The following is a 12931-nucleotide window of genomic DNA, read 5'->3' as shown; positions in this document are numbered from 1 at the left end:
TGGTGTCTGAAGAGAAAGAGCTTTCCCATCTTGCGTCAGAAGCATTGCCAGGGAGAAAAACCCTTCTAGACATAGCTCTTCATCGGACTTCACACTCTGCATTCCACATGTTTGTTGTCAAGGTAAATGTTCAGAGGTGAAACAAAATATATGTTAAGCACTAGTTCATTTTACTGAAGTTTAGATGATCTCTAACTTTCCCTTAAATAAACAATGTGACAATATTATGGTAGACACTTATGAATAAAAGTCTATGCATAGTACACATGACTTAGGGTAAGCCTAGGAGACATTGCCACATTAGGGCAGGATGACCAGTCTCCTTCCTGTCTGACCCATGCTTTTTCTGGTAGTGATGGGAGGAAGAGAGAAATGGAAAGGACCATGGGTTGCTTCAGCAAAGCAGAGAGAAATGGTAGGGTTGGAGTTCAGGGGTGATTCTGGGAAAAACACTAAAGTGGTAGACAGAAGATGACTCACAGTTCCAGTCAGGAGCTTCTAAGAGAGATAGCAAAGTTGGGAGACAGGGAGATTAGCTATGGCTTTGTGAGAGTTCAGTAGAGGTCACAGGCAGACATTCAAGTAGATAGTGATAATAACTTTCTTCTTTTTTTTCTCCCTCCTCATCTTTTCCCCTCCCTCTATCTATCCTTTGAGCACCCCTGTGGCAGATCTTGTGCTGAATGCTAAGTGCTCCTAACAAACTAAGACATGACTCCTGCTGACCGCAAGCTGACAGTCTAACCTGTAGGCCTGGAGGGTAAGGAAAGAGTCCAGGGAAGGGGAACTTGGGAGTCCCTTCTCAGGTAAGTTCACTGACTAGAGCAGGGTGGGGTATTTGCTGTGTCTGAGGTATGAAGAGCCATCTTATGGAGAGCTACCATCTGTGGGAGGAGCCAGGTCATACTACCCCTGCAGCCCAGCCACCTTTCAGAGAAAGCTCTGCCTTAAGAGCACATCGTTCAAGGAGCTAACTTCTTTTGTCCTTAGTTTCCCCGTACCCAGGAGGCTGACTGTGCAATTACAGCCTTGGTTTTGCTCTCTCATAGTCATCCCAGGCTCTCAGGAGCATGTTTGTACTTCAAAGTCTAAGATACAGTCATCATGGAGGCAATGTCTCCCACCCTCTCTTTGTCTACATCATGGTGCCCGGGGAGGCAGAAGCCTTCAGAGACCAGCACATACTCTCTCCTGGGTTTCAGTTTGTGGAGTGTGTGATTGTTCTGCCACAGTGCTCCTGCCCAGGAGACTTCATGAATTGAGCCTGGCTCTTTTGATAAGGGCAGCGGTCCCATGGGATCAGGGCTAATGCCTGAGTGACTTCATTAAATACTTCATTGAAGGTCCCTTCTCCAAATACAACCACACTGGGGGTTGGGTTAGAACTTCAGCATGTGAATTTTATGGGAGGGGTTTATCATTTAATCTATAACAGAAGGCTGTTCCTCTAAAACAAGTAATAGCGCTGGTCTTCTATGTGACATTGGCAAGTGCTCCAAGCTCCCAGGCATGGCCAATAAGAACAGAAAGCTCCCAAGGGGGAACCGGGTTAAGTCTCGTCTAAAGCCACAGCACTGTGTAGACAATGGAAATTGTCATTCCTCTTATTTCTGTCACATTTGGAAAGGCAGGCCACCAGTTCCCTTCTTGTGAGTGGTGGGCAGAATTCACCAGCACATTTGTGAATCTCTGCAAGTCCAGTATACCTCAAGACTTAGAGATGTCCCGAGCGCTGAGTGACAGTTAGTTCCAACCTGATGTGTACAGAGACTGAGACTGTGTACAGAGACTGAGAAAGAAGCCTGGGTTTGACTTGGCTTGCTAAGTAAGCACAGGAGGTTTGAAAACTGTCACTCAAGCTGACCCAGGTTAATCAAAAGATTACATAGAAAGTGTGAGACGGGCTAACCCAGCCTCTACGAGAAAAGCCCAGGGTTATGTCTCCCTCCTTACTCATTTCTCTTCCTCCAAACAGCTTTATCTAAGCAGGGAATGAAAATTGGTCAGACTGGACGCCCAGCTGGAAATACGTGCTGAGTAGCGTTTTCTCCTCTCTCCCTGAAGTCTTGACTGCTTGGCCAATTTTCCTTCACTTTCTGTTATTTGACTATAGAAGCTAAGCTGTAGGTAACAGTTTGGAGAGCTCAGAACTTGAAGGTGGCAGCCTTCTCCGAAAATCTGATTCTTTAGTCTCAATGAAGCTCTTGACGACAAAGCTCTAGATTCCAAAGTATGTTGCCTCTCGCTTTCTTCTCTAAGATGTGCGTGTGTGTGTGTGGGGGTGTATGTGTGTGTGTGTGTGTGTTCTGGTATATTATGTTGTATAGTGTGTGGTGTTGTGAATGTGTGATATGTATGGTGCGTTGTGTATGCTATGAGTTTGTGTGGTATGTGTGTGTATTCTTGTATATTTTGTGTTGTGTGGTGTTTGTGTGGTGTGTGGTGTGTGTATGTGTGAGTGTGTGTGTGTGTGTGTGTGTGTGAGAGAGAGAGAGAGAGAGAGAGAGAGAGAGAGAGAGGTGTGGTGTGTGTATGTGGTGTAGTATGTGTATGTGGTGAGTGTGTGGTGTGGCTGGTTTGTGATATGGCTGGTGTGTGATGTGTGTTTGTGTGTGCATTTGTGTGTGTATTGTTGTTGGTGGTGGTGGTAGTGGTGTGTGTGTATGTGTGTGTGTGTTTGTGCATAAGAGATTTGGGGATGCATCCTGGGACTAGGAGACAGTCAGCCCAGAATTGCAGCTCTGGCTCTGCCTCATAGAACAGGCAGATCTTTCGTGTTGCAGCTTTTCTTTTGCTGTGACAAAAATGTCCACGAAAACACTCTAAGGCAGAGTTTTGTTTCATCTCATGGTTGCAGAGGGTTCAATCAGTGGCCAGCTGCCTTCATTACTGTTTACCCTGTATAAGGGCACCAAAATATCATGGCAGAAGGATGTTCCTGTTGGGGCTGTCAGGAAGGAGAGAGAGGAGAGAGGAGAGAGGCAGTTGCTGGAACAAGATAAACCTTTCAGATCCATGTCTTCATTGACCTCATTCCTTGAATCAACTTAACCTAATTTCTACTACCACCTTCCTAACTCCTTTAAAGTACGAATCTATCCATGGTTTAATCCATCAATGTAGCTAACAGCCCACTTCCTAATGACTACGCGTGTTGCCTGTGGACAAAGCCTTCCACACTGGAGCCATCGAGGACATTTTATATCTAAGTTGTAACACCCTTCTTGTGTCTGCAGATTGGGTCTCCATTTCTGTAAATGGGGCTCCAGTGAGCTCTCCACCCTTGGAGTTCTTGATGGCAGGATGGTGGGTGAAACAGTGCACACCGGGCACACTGGGCATATTGGGTGCAGAGCTCATGTCCAATCTTTGCCTCATGAGTGCGTGTCGCATACTAAATCCTAATCCCAATCTGGAACAGTTCTTTGAAGCCAGAAGTTCCTTCATTAGGGAGATGGACACATGTAGGCCAAGCAAAGGGAAGCTTCTAGTTAGTGAAACAGACTGAAACTTTATTGTCTCATATGTGTGTGTGTGTGTGTGTGTATACAGTGCAGCTCTACCCACCCATTTCACCCATTATGGGAGTATTTAGTGCTGGGGTCTCTGAAACATTATTGACTTGTTTTTATTGGCATACCTTGACTGAGCACAGTAGTGGGCTTATGCAGACATTTGAACTCTATCATGTAGCTTGTGTAGCTTGCCCAAACTTGCCCCTCCTATAAACTCTACCTTCTCCATCCTCTCTCTTGCTAGTCCCTTTTTTTTTATCAGATAGACCTATATCTACTTCATGTCACATATGTGCCAACGCCAACACACACACACACACACACACACACACACACACACACACACACACACACACACAGTGGAGTTTTATTGAGCCATAAGGAATGGAATTGCATCATTTTCAGAGAAGCATGTGGGACTTTAAGATGGGTCTTTGGAGGTGATTAAGTCATGAAAGTGGAGCCTTTATAAAAGAAGCCACTGGCCATCTCCCCCTGCCCGTTGATGTCAGAGCACAGACAACAGAATTTAAGACCTGAGAACCCTGTGGGTCATCCCATCACCTCCATCTCAGACTTCCAACTCTAGAACGGAGAACCAAATGACTCACAGCCACTCAGTTGGTGGCATTCAGTACAGCAGCACAAGGTCTAAGAAAATGTGACAATTTGGATTCATGACCATGTCTGATTCCAAAGGCTCTTGGAACTCCAAAGGACACAAAATGCAATCTTGGTTATCCAGGCAGAGAACTGGCTGATGTTCATGGTCTTTCTCCCCATGTCCTAGCAGAGGAAGAGGCTTTCTTCAGATTCTAGACTGCAGATCTGTGGAGCTCAGGAGGGTGGTCACTCTTGGTGCTAACTGGCTTCCCCTGAGTTTTCCCCTGGGTTCTTGGCTTCTTTCTTCCCCCACCTGGCCCAGGAGTCTCTACTCGGTGCTTTCTCCTTTGATAAGATCTCCTCGGTTTCTGTGTGGTCCAGGCAATAGGTCCTTCAGATTGGGATGTAGATAGACAGTGGGGGAGACCCTGACCCCAGCTGAGCTGTAATGGACATCCCTGCAGGCACAGCAATAGACAAACCAGTGAGGACTGCTGCTGGGAAGCCTGGAGTGGGCTAAGCATGGGAAAACTTAGATGGGTACAAGATAGGGGCTGTGATCTTGACACCCAATCTCATCAAAGATGTGCTACCTCATCACTTGTCAAACTGCAGCACCTAAGGTAGGGAGCCTGTGGAGTTGGGGTGCTGAGAAACAGAAAAAAACCATACAGACTTCAGAAAGGGATGTCATGAAAAGGTACTGATACTGTCCTTACCTAGTTGTCATTTACTCAACTCTCATGAAAGTGCTTGAGGTATCTATCATTACAAGTAGAGTGTCTGTGTGGGAATCTGTTCAGTCATTGATTCTAATTGAGAATTAGAGAACTGGCCATTGATTGGGGGTGGCTTGAAAGGCTTTGGTAGTATGGAACTCGGAGCCAGAAGGAGGACCTGGCTCATGCACCATCATTTTCTTCCCAGTTTAGCCTCCCACCTTCTTGCTGTTAGCTACAGCTGAAGCATGTGAGGCAAGACAAGTGGCCATCTTGAGCATACCAGGCTACTGCTATATGCCAGGCACTGTGTGTGTGTGTGTGTGTGTGTGTGTGTGTGTGTGTGTGTGTGTGTTATATGCTATCTCAGTTGGACATGGGCATCACTGGCCTCATTAAATAAGGAAAGGGGGGGGGGTTCAAATGAGGAACGGCTTGGCCAGGGAAGTCCTGTCAGACTTGGCAGATTTGAACCCAGTTGTCTGGCATCGGCTCTGTGCTTCCTTCCTTACACCTTGTGTTCTCCTATGGTTGAAGCAGCACTACTCTGCCTTTGGAATCTGGGTTGACAGAAGGGCTCAGGGAAGATCCCAGAACCCTAAGAAGATTGGGGAAGGGGAAGGCTATAATGAAGGGAAAGGGGCTTTGGAGCCCAGGACTTCAGAGGGCCAAACCACACCTGGTTTGCTCCATTCTTCGTTGCGTCAAGGCTTTACCCTCCACAGTGCCCTCTTGCTATATAAGGGCCATTTCCAGCTACTTTTAATTTGGAACAAACTAGCCGCTCCCCCGTGGTCCTGAAGTTAATAGGATCTCTGTGCAGCATTGCCAGGCTAAGCATCTCTGAACAAATTATTCTTGCTTGGAATTAGGGTTATCAAAGAGGGAGGCCAGGAAACTTGAGAGCAGTGGTACTCAACTTGTCTAATGCTGTGACCCTTTAATACTGTTCTTTATATTATGGAGACCCCAATCATAAAATTACTTCATTGCTACATTGGTAGCTATAACTTTGCCACTGTTATGAATTATAATGTAAATATCTGATATGCAGGATATCTGATATGCGACCCTTACGAAAGAGTCATTTGACCCTCAAAGGGGTCATGACACACCGCTTGAGAATCAGTGCTTTAGGAAGCCAGATTTGGCAGGTGGTGGGATTTTGACTTTCATCTGGCAATGGAGACCCAAGAAAACATCTGGCCAGTTGAAATGGGTCAGTGGGGAGATGCGCATGTTGTCCAGGAGCAAAGATGTGGGACCCGGCAGAACAAAAGCTACTGGATGTGGGCAGAGCCAAAGCAAGTGTAGATCTCAATGTGTTAGTTCTGATCTGGGCCTGGTAGGTGGGTAAGACCAGGAGCTCCAGTGGGTAGCTTTCTGTATCGCCAGGCATAAACACTGAGGGTATCCTGAGGCACAGGAAGCGGGGCTGTCTAATGTGGCTATAATTCAGGCTTGTCTACACTGCTGGGACAATGAGCTAACACAAGTATGGTGGTAGGAACTCTCTTTCCCTCGTAAGAGGAAGAACCCAAGGTGAGCGTCCTAAGACAGGGGCAGAATCTTTCCTATAATAGATGCCATCATCATACCTCACAGATGCCAAGAGGTCATCAGTTTCTCAGACAAGCTCGAGCTCCTAACTCAGTGCCAGATGAGATACAAACCACGCTGGTTTCTCAACTGATAAGGGTACTTTTCATAGTTTCTCCATAAAAAGAGAAAGTTGTGTGGATGATATTACACACACACACACACACATACACACACACACACACACACATCCTACCTAGCATTGGGAAGGATGGGATATCCTTAGTCCCCTCCACTTCTCCAAGAGGTAACTAACATGGAGTCTGAAGAGCATGGGTGTGGTTATCTTCTGTCCTTGGCTTGTGAGTGGTCCATTTTCTTACAAAGCTTGTTCTTTAACTCAAGTCATGTCTCCTTCTGAAATTTGCCACAACTCCTTAGATGGCAGGTGGCTCCCCTGAAGGGATCCAGCTGCTACGACAGTTCTTGACAGACTCATGGACACGATGAATAGGAAGCTGGGGTGGAGGACTCTCTGCTGACAGGATGGGGAGTGGCTCGGTGAGGCTTCTACAGTTTCATGAGTGAAGAAGAAGAGTGTGCCTGCTTTGGGCTCCACTGGTGTCTAGTGGCAGCTCTGCCCCTTTCCGCTGGGTCGGGTAGTTTAACTCATCAGTTTCCTAACCTAGTTAAGCAGGGATGGAAAGTCCTACTTCCCAGCTTGGAACTAGAGCCAGGCAAGGGAGATGCGGTAAAGAGAGGACTCACCTTTCTACCTCTGCAGCTGCAAGGTGGACATCTGCCTAACTAACTGCCTGCCCTTACTTCAAGATACTTAGTAAATTAAAAAAAAAAAATCATAGCTTGGTTGACCTTGCTATTCTCAGATCAAAAGCAAGGACCTTTCCTCATTTGAGGATTTTGCACCATTCACTCACACAGCTGGTGGACAACAAAATTGGGATTCAAGCCCATCTGGCCCAAGGCAGAACCCATACCAGGTCCAAGGTCAAGCTTGTGAGGACCTGGGACAGCAGTAGAGAGGAGACGTGGAGGAACAGCATGCCTTCAGTGGGTCTACAGTAAAATATTTCCTTGCTTGGAGAGGAACATCCTGAGTTAAGGAAGAGGAAGTTGACACTAATGCTTTGTCCTTGACACAGATCTCAGCTCCCACAGACTCCTCTGGTCCCCTTGCCTCATGGGTGTCCTGGACCGTGTCATAGGCTCTCCTGGATTAGGCTCCTCCCTCCTGATTACTATGGCTTTATTGTCTGTGCCTCAGGTGGCAAATTAGTGCACAAAAGGCAATGCTTTGAGCCTCTCCATTCAGAGTGTAGCCTGTACCACAGTGGCTCTCTAGTTCTCTGTCAAGGGCTAGGAATGAAGAAAGAGAAGACAGTGCCCCAGACCTCAAGTCTGTCCAAGCATGGAACCAGAAGCTTAGCTTATACAGCAGGTGATAGCCAGGCTGTGGGAGTCACATAGATCTACCGTGTGTGTGTGTGTGTGTGTGTGTGTGTGTGTGTGTGTGTAGGTCATAGGTTGACTGACAGCTGACATTTTTCTCAATTGCTTTCTGCTTTCTTTTGGGGGCCAAGTTCTCTCAAAGAATCTGGCGCCCACCCATTCAGCTAGACTTACTGGCCAGCAGACCCCAAGGACCACCCTATTTCCACCTCCCTGGGGTTGTGTTTGTAGATGTAAGCCACCATGCCCAACTTTTGAGGGAATCCAAACTCAGGTCCTCCTGCTTGGGTGGCATGTACTTTCCCAGTGGAAGTATCTATCTCTTCAGCCCGTGAGTTGTGTTCTTACCTCCTAGAAGGGTGTGGAAAGTAAGAACAGTGCTCAGATATTGTCTGATGGGCTAGTGAAAGGCTATGTGGGCAAAGACATGGGTCGAGAATCCTACTGACATAAGGTGGATCCTGGGACCCATGTGGTAAAAAGAAGGAACCAAATCCTGCAAGTTGCCCTCTGACCTTTACACATGTGGCCTGCAAATGTCAATAACACACACACACACACACACACACACACACACACACACGCGCGCACGCGCACCACTAAGTGACATAAATTAAAAAACAAAACAAAAAACAAGAAGTAATCCTTCTGTCCTGGGAAGGCCCTTTGGAAAGCAAGCCTGAGGAGATTAAATACCATCCAGTGCTATCACAGACATTTCTCAGGGGACTGCAGTCAATCTGCTGGACACCAGTGAACTAGAGATTAAGACGGGTGTCTCTGAGCTCCCACAGTCCCAAGGTACAGAATGTTAATAACAGCCACAGTCACCCATATTAACTGGTACTGTAACAAAGGACATTGATTACTCTTTATTAATTAAGAAACTTGGGCCAGAGTGAGGGATTTAGCCCAAGGCTTCTCTGACCATGTGGCGGGCCCTGGGATGACCCAATCTGATGCCACCCATTGCATTTATGGTTTGAGACATTAATAATAATAATAATAATAATAATTAATAATTTACGATTAATTATTTTTGAGCCAGGGTCTTTCTGTGCTGCCCAGGCTGACTTCCAATTCCCACAGTCAAGCCATCCCCATGCCTCAGCGCCCTGCATAGGCATGTTCATTAGGCATGTATCCCTATGCCCAGCTTGAAAACTTGTTGGGTTTTGTTTGTTTTTTTTGGTTCGTTTGGATTTGGTTTTTTTGAAACAGGGTTTCTCTGTGTAGCCCTGGCTATCCTGGAACTCACTCTGTAGACCAGGCTGGCCTCGAACTCAGAAATCTGCCTGCCTCTGCCTCCCAGAGTGCTGGGATTACAGGCGTGCACCACCACTGCCAGGCTAACTTTTTGGGTTTTTTGTTTGTGTTGTTGATGTTGCTGCTGTTTTTTTTTTGTTTGTTTGTTTTTTGTTTTTGTTTTTTTTTTTTTAAGCAAGAGCAAATCACGGAAGAGAGATCTAAAATTACCCCCTGCGGGAGGCAGAGTGCCAACCGTCTGCTTGCCAGGCTCTTCTTCGAGAACATTTGGGACCACGAAAGTTCAGGCAGAGTCCCGGAGGCTTTGTGTAGCCAGGCTTGCCCGGCACAGCTAACCTTCCCATCAGGCATGGGACAGGCGATGCACAGTGAGGCCCAGGAAGCTCATATGAGAGGCACCGTCCCTGCCATGGACTGTTGGCTGCGCTGTATAACAGAACATTGTATTCTGCTAATTCTGCTGATGGGTCGGGCTCTGTAGTCACTCCGGCTACTGTGGGAATGGAGAGCGCACTGTTTGCTCTCCTAAAGCATAAAGCTAGTGGGGCAGGCAGCCTCTTGAACACCACTAAGAGAGACAGATCACAAATTGTGGTTGGGGATATGAAGGCAGAACTTATAACAAGTGAGAAACACGTGCAGGGAGACCTGGGCAATTGTCTCAATGGCATGTTAGAAGTCTGGGCCAGATGGTACCTTAGACCAGTGGCAAAGTGGGTGTCGGCATCATGAGAAGATAACCAAGGGCCAGGAGCTGGCATTGGAGCTGGACTTGATGGTTCCTCGTTCCCCAGGCTTCCCAATGATGCAGAGAAGGGAGAGATCCCTGGACCAGAAAGAGGAGCATGAGAGATTCTTTCACTTCTGAATTCAGGAAAGGATAGAGATGGATTCTTCCGTGGAGGGTTGGATTGTTGCAAATCTAGAACTCAGTGCAGTGAATAGCAGAGAGCAGAAACCAGAATGAAAACCATTGTGCAATCATAATGTGTCCATGCAGTGTGGAGCTCAAATCCACGCTGAGGTGGGGCCTACACTTTGGAAAGCTGTTATTCAGGAAGGTCTTTCTCAGCTGTCCAGATCTAACTCCAGCTCCCCTTGTCAGCCCTTATTTAACAAATGTTTAACCAACACCTGGGGTCCTCAGTACTGCTCTCGCTGCAGCACATGTCTGGCTCAGAGCCACGCCTGTGTAAACATTTGGTCCTTTCTGCAGAGCTGAGGCCAAGGGTATAGGTAAAGTTACAATACAACCCCCGCTTTCCCTGCCTGCTATGTGCTACCTCCGTAGCCCTAGCTATTGGAAACTTGCCACTGAAGCTGCTCAGAGGATGGCCAAGCAGCCACTTGGTTCCCAGTTTAAGTCCCCACCAAGTCTCTTCTATGCGAGGTGGATCTTAGTTTCTGAGATTCTAACCAGGTGGGTGTGTGCATGTCTGCATATGTGTGCATGTGTGTGTCCCACCTCTCCACAGCTGGCTTTCCTCAGAGATTACCATTCTAGACCTGGTATCTCTCTGCCAAGATCCACCTCCCTCTCCTGCCCAGCCCTGCCTCTCTTCCACCTCAGCTTAGAAGCTACTTTTTGGAGAAGCCCCTCAGTCAGCCTGGGCATCTGTCTTCTGGGCTTATTGCCTGCCACCCCTGTTTGTTTCTGTACATCTCAGCACTCAGTGTGATAGCTAGGTGGGGGTCCACGTGGGATCTGTGTCCCACCAGACTCTGTTTTTCTTGCAGGGAAATTTGCATCTGTAAAATAATATGTGTATTATTTGAGTGTATGCTTAGTTCATAAATGATGAGAAAATACCTTATTCCTCATGTACTCAAATACTAACCTTTCCTCTCTCCCGAAGTCTGTGTTTCTCTTACACACACACACACACACACACACACACACTGCCCTTTTGATACAATCTTCCCTTTGCTGACTCACTTTGTGGTGTTCATCTCTCTGTTACACACCGTGGCTCTCTGGGGTGTAGATCCACTTACAGTTATCTAAAGAGTTTCTGACCTTAGTACTAGAGAGGGCTGGGTCTGGGACCTCGACCATACATGCATACCCATCTCAGCCTCTGAACCCCTTCTTGATAACTGGACACAAGCATGTATTCCATGAAGGTAGTCCTCACGTGGATTTCCCAGACCCTTGCAGCAGCACCCAGAGATAGTAGAAGTAATGAATTCATTTTACAGATTTAAACAACCAACCAACGAAACAAACAAAAAACCAAAAATCTGAGCCACAGAGAGGCCATGCCCTTCCCAGGTGGCAACAGCAGAGTAGAACCCGTCCTCTATCTGGGCTGGAGTTCTTTCTGGGGCACACTGGGGACTGGAGGTGGAGTAGGATGCTGCTTTACCCGTCAGTCCCTCAGTCCCAGAGGTCCTAGGACACCCTCACTTGTCTGAGGACAAATAGGGAACTTCTCTAAGTCTCATCTCCCTGTCATTTCCTCCTGGAATTGAAGCCACTGAGCACTGCTGCAGCTGTGCCCTGTTCGTGTCCTGTTCCCAGCTCTTGGCCTCCTAACCCCCAACCCGAGATGCTCAGTCCCCCAGGGTATCCTGGAAGGACAATGTCCTAGTTCAGGAAGGGGCCGCTGAAAGGTAAGATGCGGGGGAGATGGGAAGAGGCTCTCATGGTTCTCACACCAGTCACGCAATGGATGCCAGCCAACCCTATGCAGCTGGGTGTCTGGGCGATGTCATAAGCGATGGCCACCCAGAGCTTTTGCCCCCTCGAATCGCCTGGTTTGTGGGCTCCAGTCCCTGAATATTGAGTCTGCAGCTTCCAGTGTCACTTCCCCCCCCAAAGACTCGTTCTCCCTTCGAGAGGGCATGAATATTTAAAGAGATTTTTCCAGCCACTGGAACCGCACCACGTTGCTGCTCTTCCTTTAAATTTATGTCCAGAAAGTTTGCCCGAGTTCCTCTCCATGTCCCACCCTCCCTAGCATGGAATATCAAACGGAGTCCCTGAGAAGTTTGTCTCCTTTATGCCAGGAGGGTTACTGGGGCTGTTGACTGTCTTTGGGGGCTGAAGATGTGTGTGTAGTCCTCCTGATTCTCCTCCACAGTCACACAGAGAGTTAACTCTGAAAACCTCCTGACACTCCAGTACTTGGAGAAGCAAGATAATCAGGCATGGGGAGGAATAGTCGTGTGAGACAGCAGACCAGTGGACAGACTCCAGAAGCACAAGACCCCTGGATCCCTCGGGAGCAGCCTCAGCACTGACTGCTGAGCTGATCAGGATTCTGAGTAGCCACTGTATGTTGACTACTCCAGCCCCGGGGCCACCTCCTGCTGCCCCCCTTCAGCATCTCTGCTGTGCATAATTCCTCACAGCCCACTGCATCAAATCTCTCTCTTATCAACAAGACACCACACTCCCAGGATAAGTTTTTTAAAACTCCAGTCACGCTGAGCTGCTTCCGAGACTCCGGGAAGGGTTCCGTTCCTCTGCCTATCTATAACCAATCAGCTACACATCGCCAACTCCATTTCTAAAGTTCCAGGCAATTATAGCCCCCTGAGCTCCCTGGCTGGGCGCCCACCAGCCCAGAGCCAGGGCCCAGGTGCTTATTTCTCATCCTTCTTAGAGAGTCAAGACTCCTATATACCAGGAGTGATACCCTCAGCACACTGAGGCAAAGCGACCAGTCAGGCCACATCAAGGCAAGGCGCAGTACCGGAGCCAGTCTCCCTACCTTTGCTGAGGGTCCCGGTGATGAGTTTGAAGATGGTCTGGGCAAATTTCACGAACCCGAGTCTGCATCTTTTGGAGCAGCCGCTCATAGTGGCAGAGAGGAC

The sequence above is a fragment of the Apodemus sylvaticus genome, chromosome 10 (assembly GCF_947179515.1).
Source record: "Apodemus sylvaticus chromosome 10, mApoSyl1.1, whole genome shotgun sequence".
Lineage (NCBI taxonomy): Eukaryota > Metazoa > Chordata > Mammalia > Rodentia > Muridae > Apodemus > Apodemus sylvaticus.
This window is presented reverse-complemented; position numbering follows the sequence as displayed.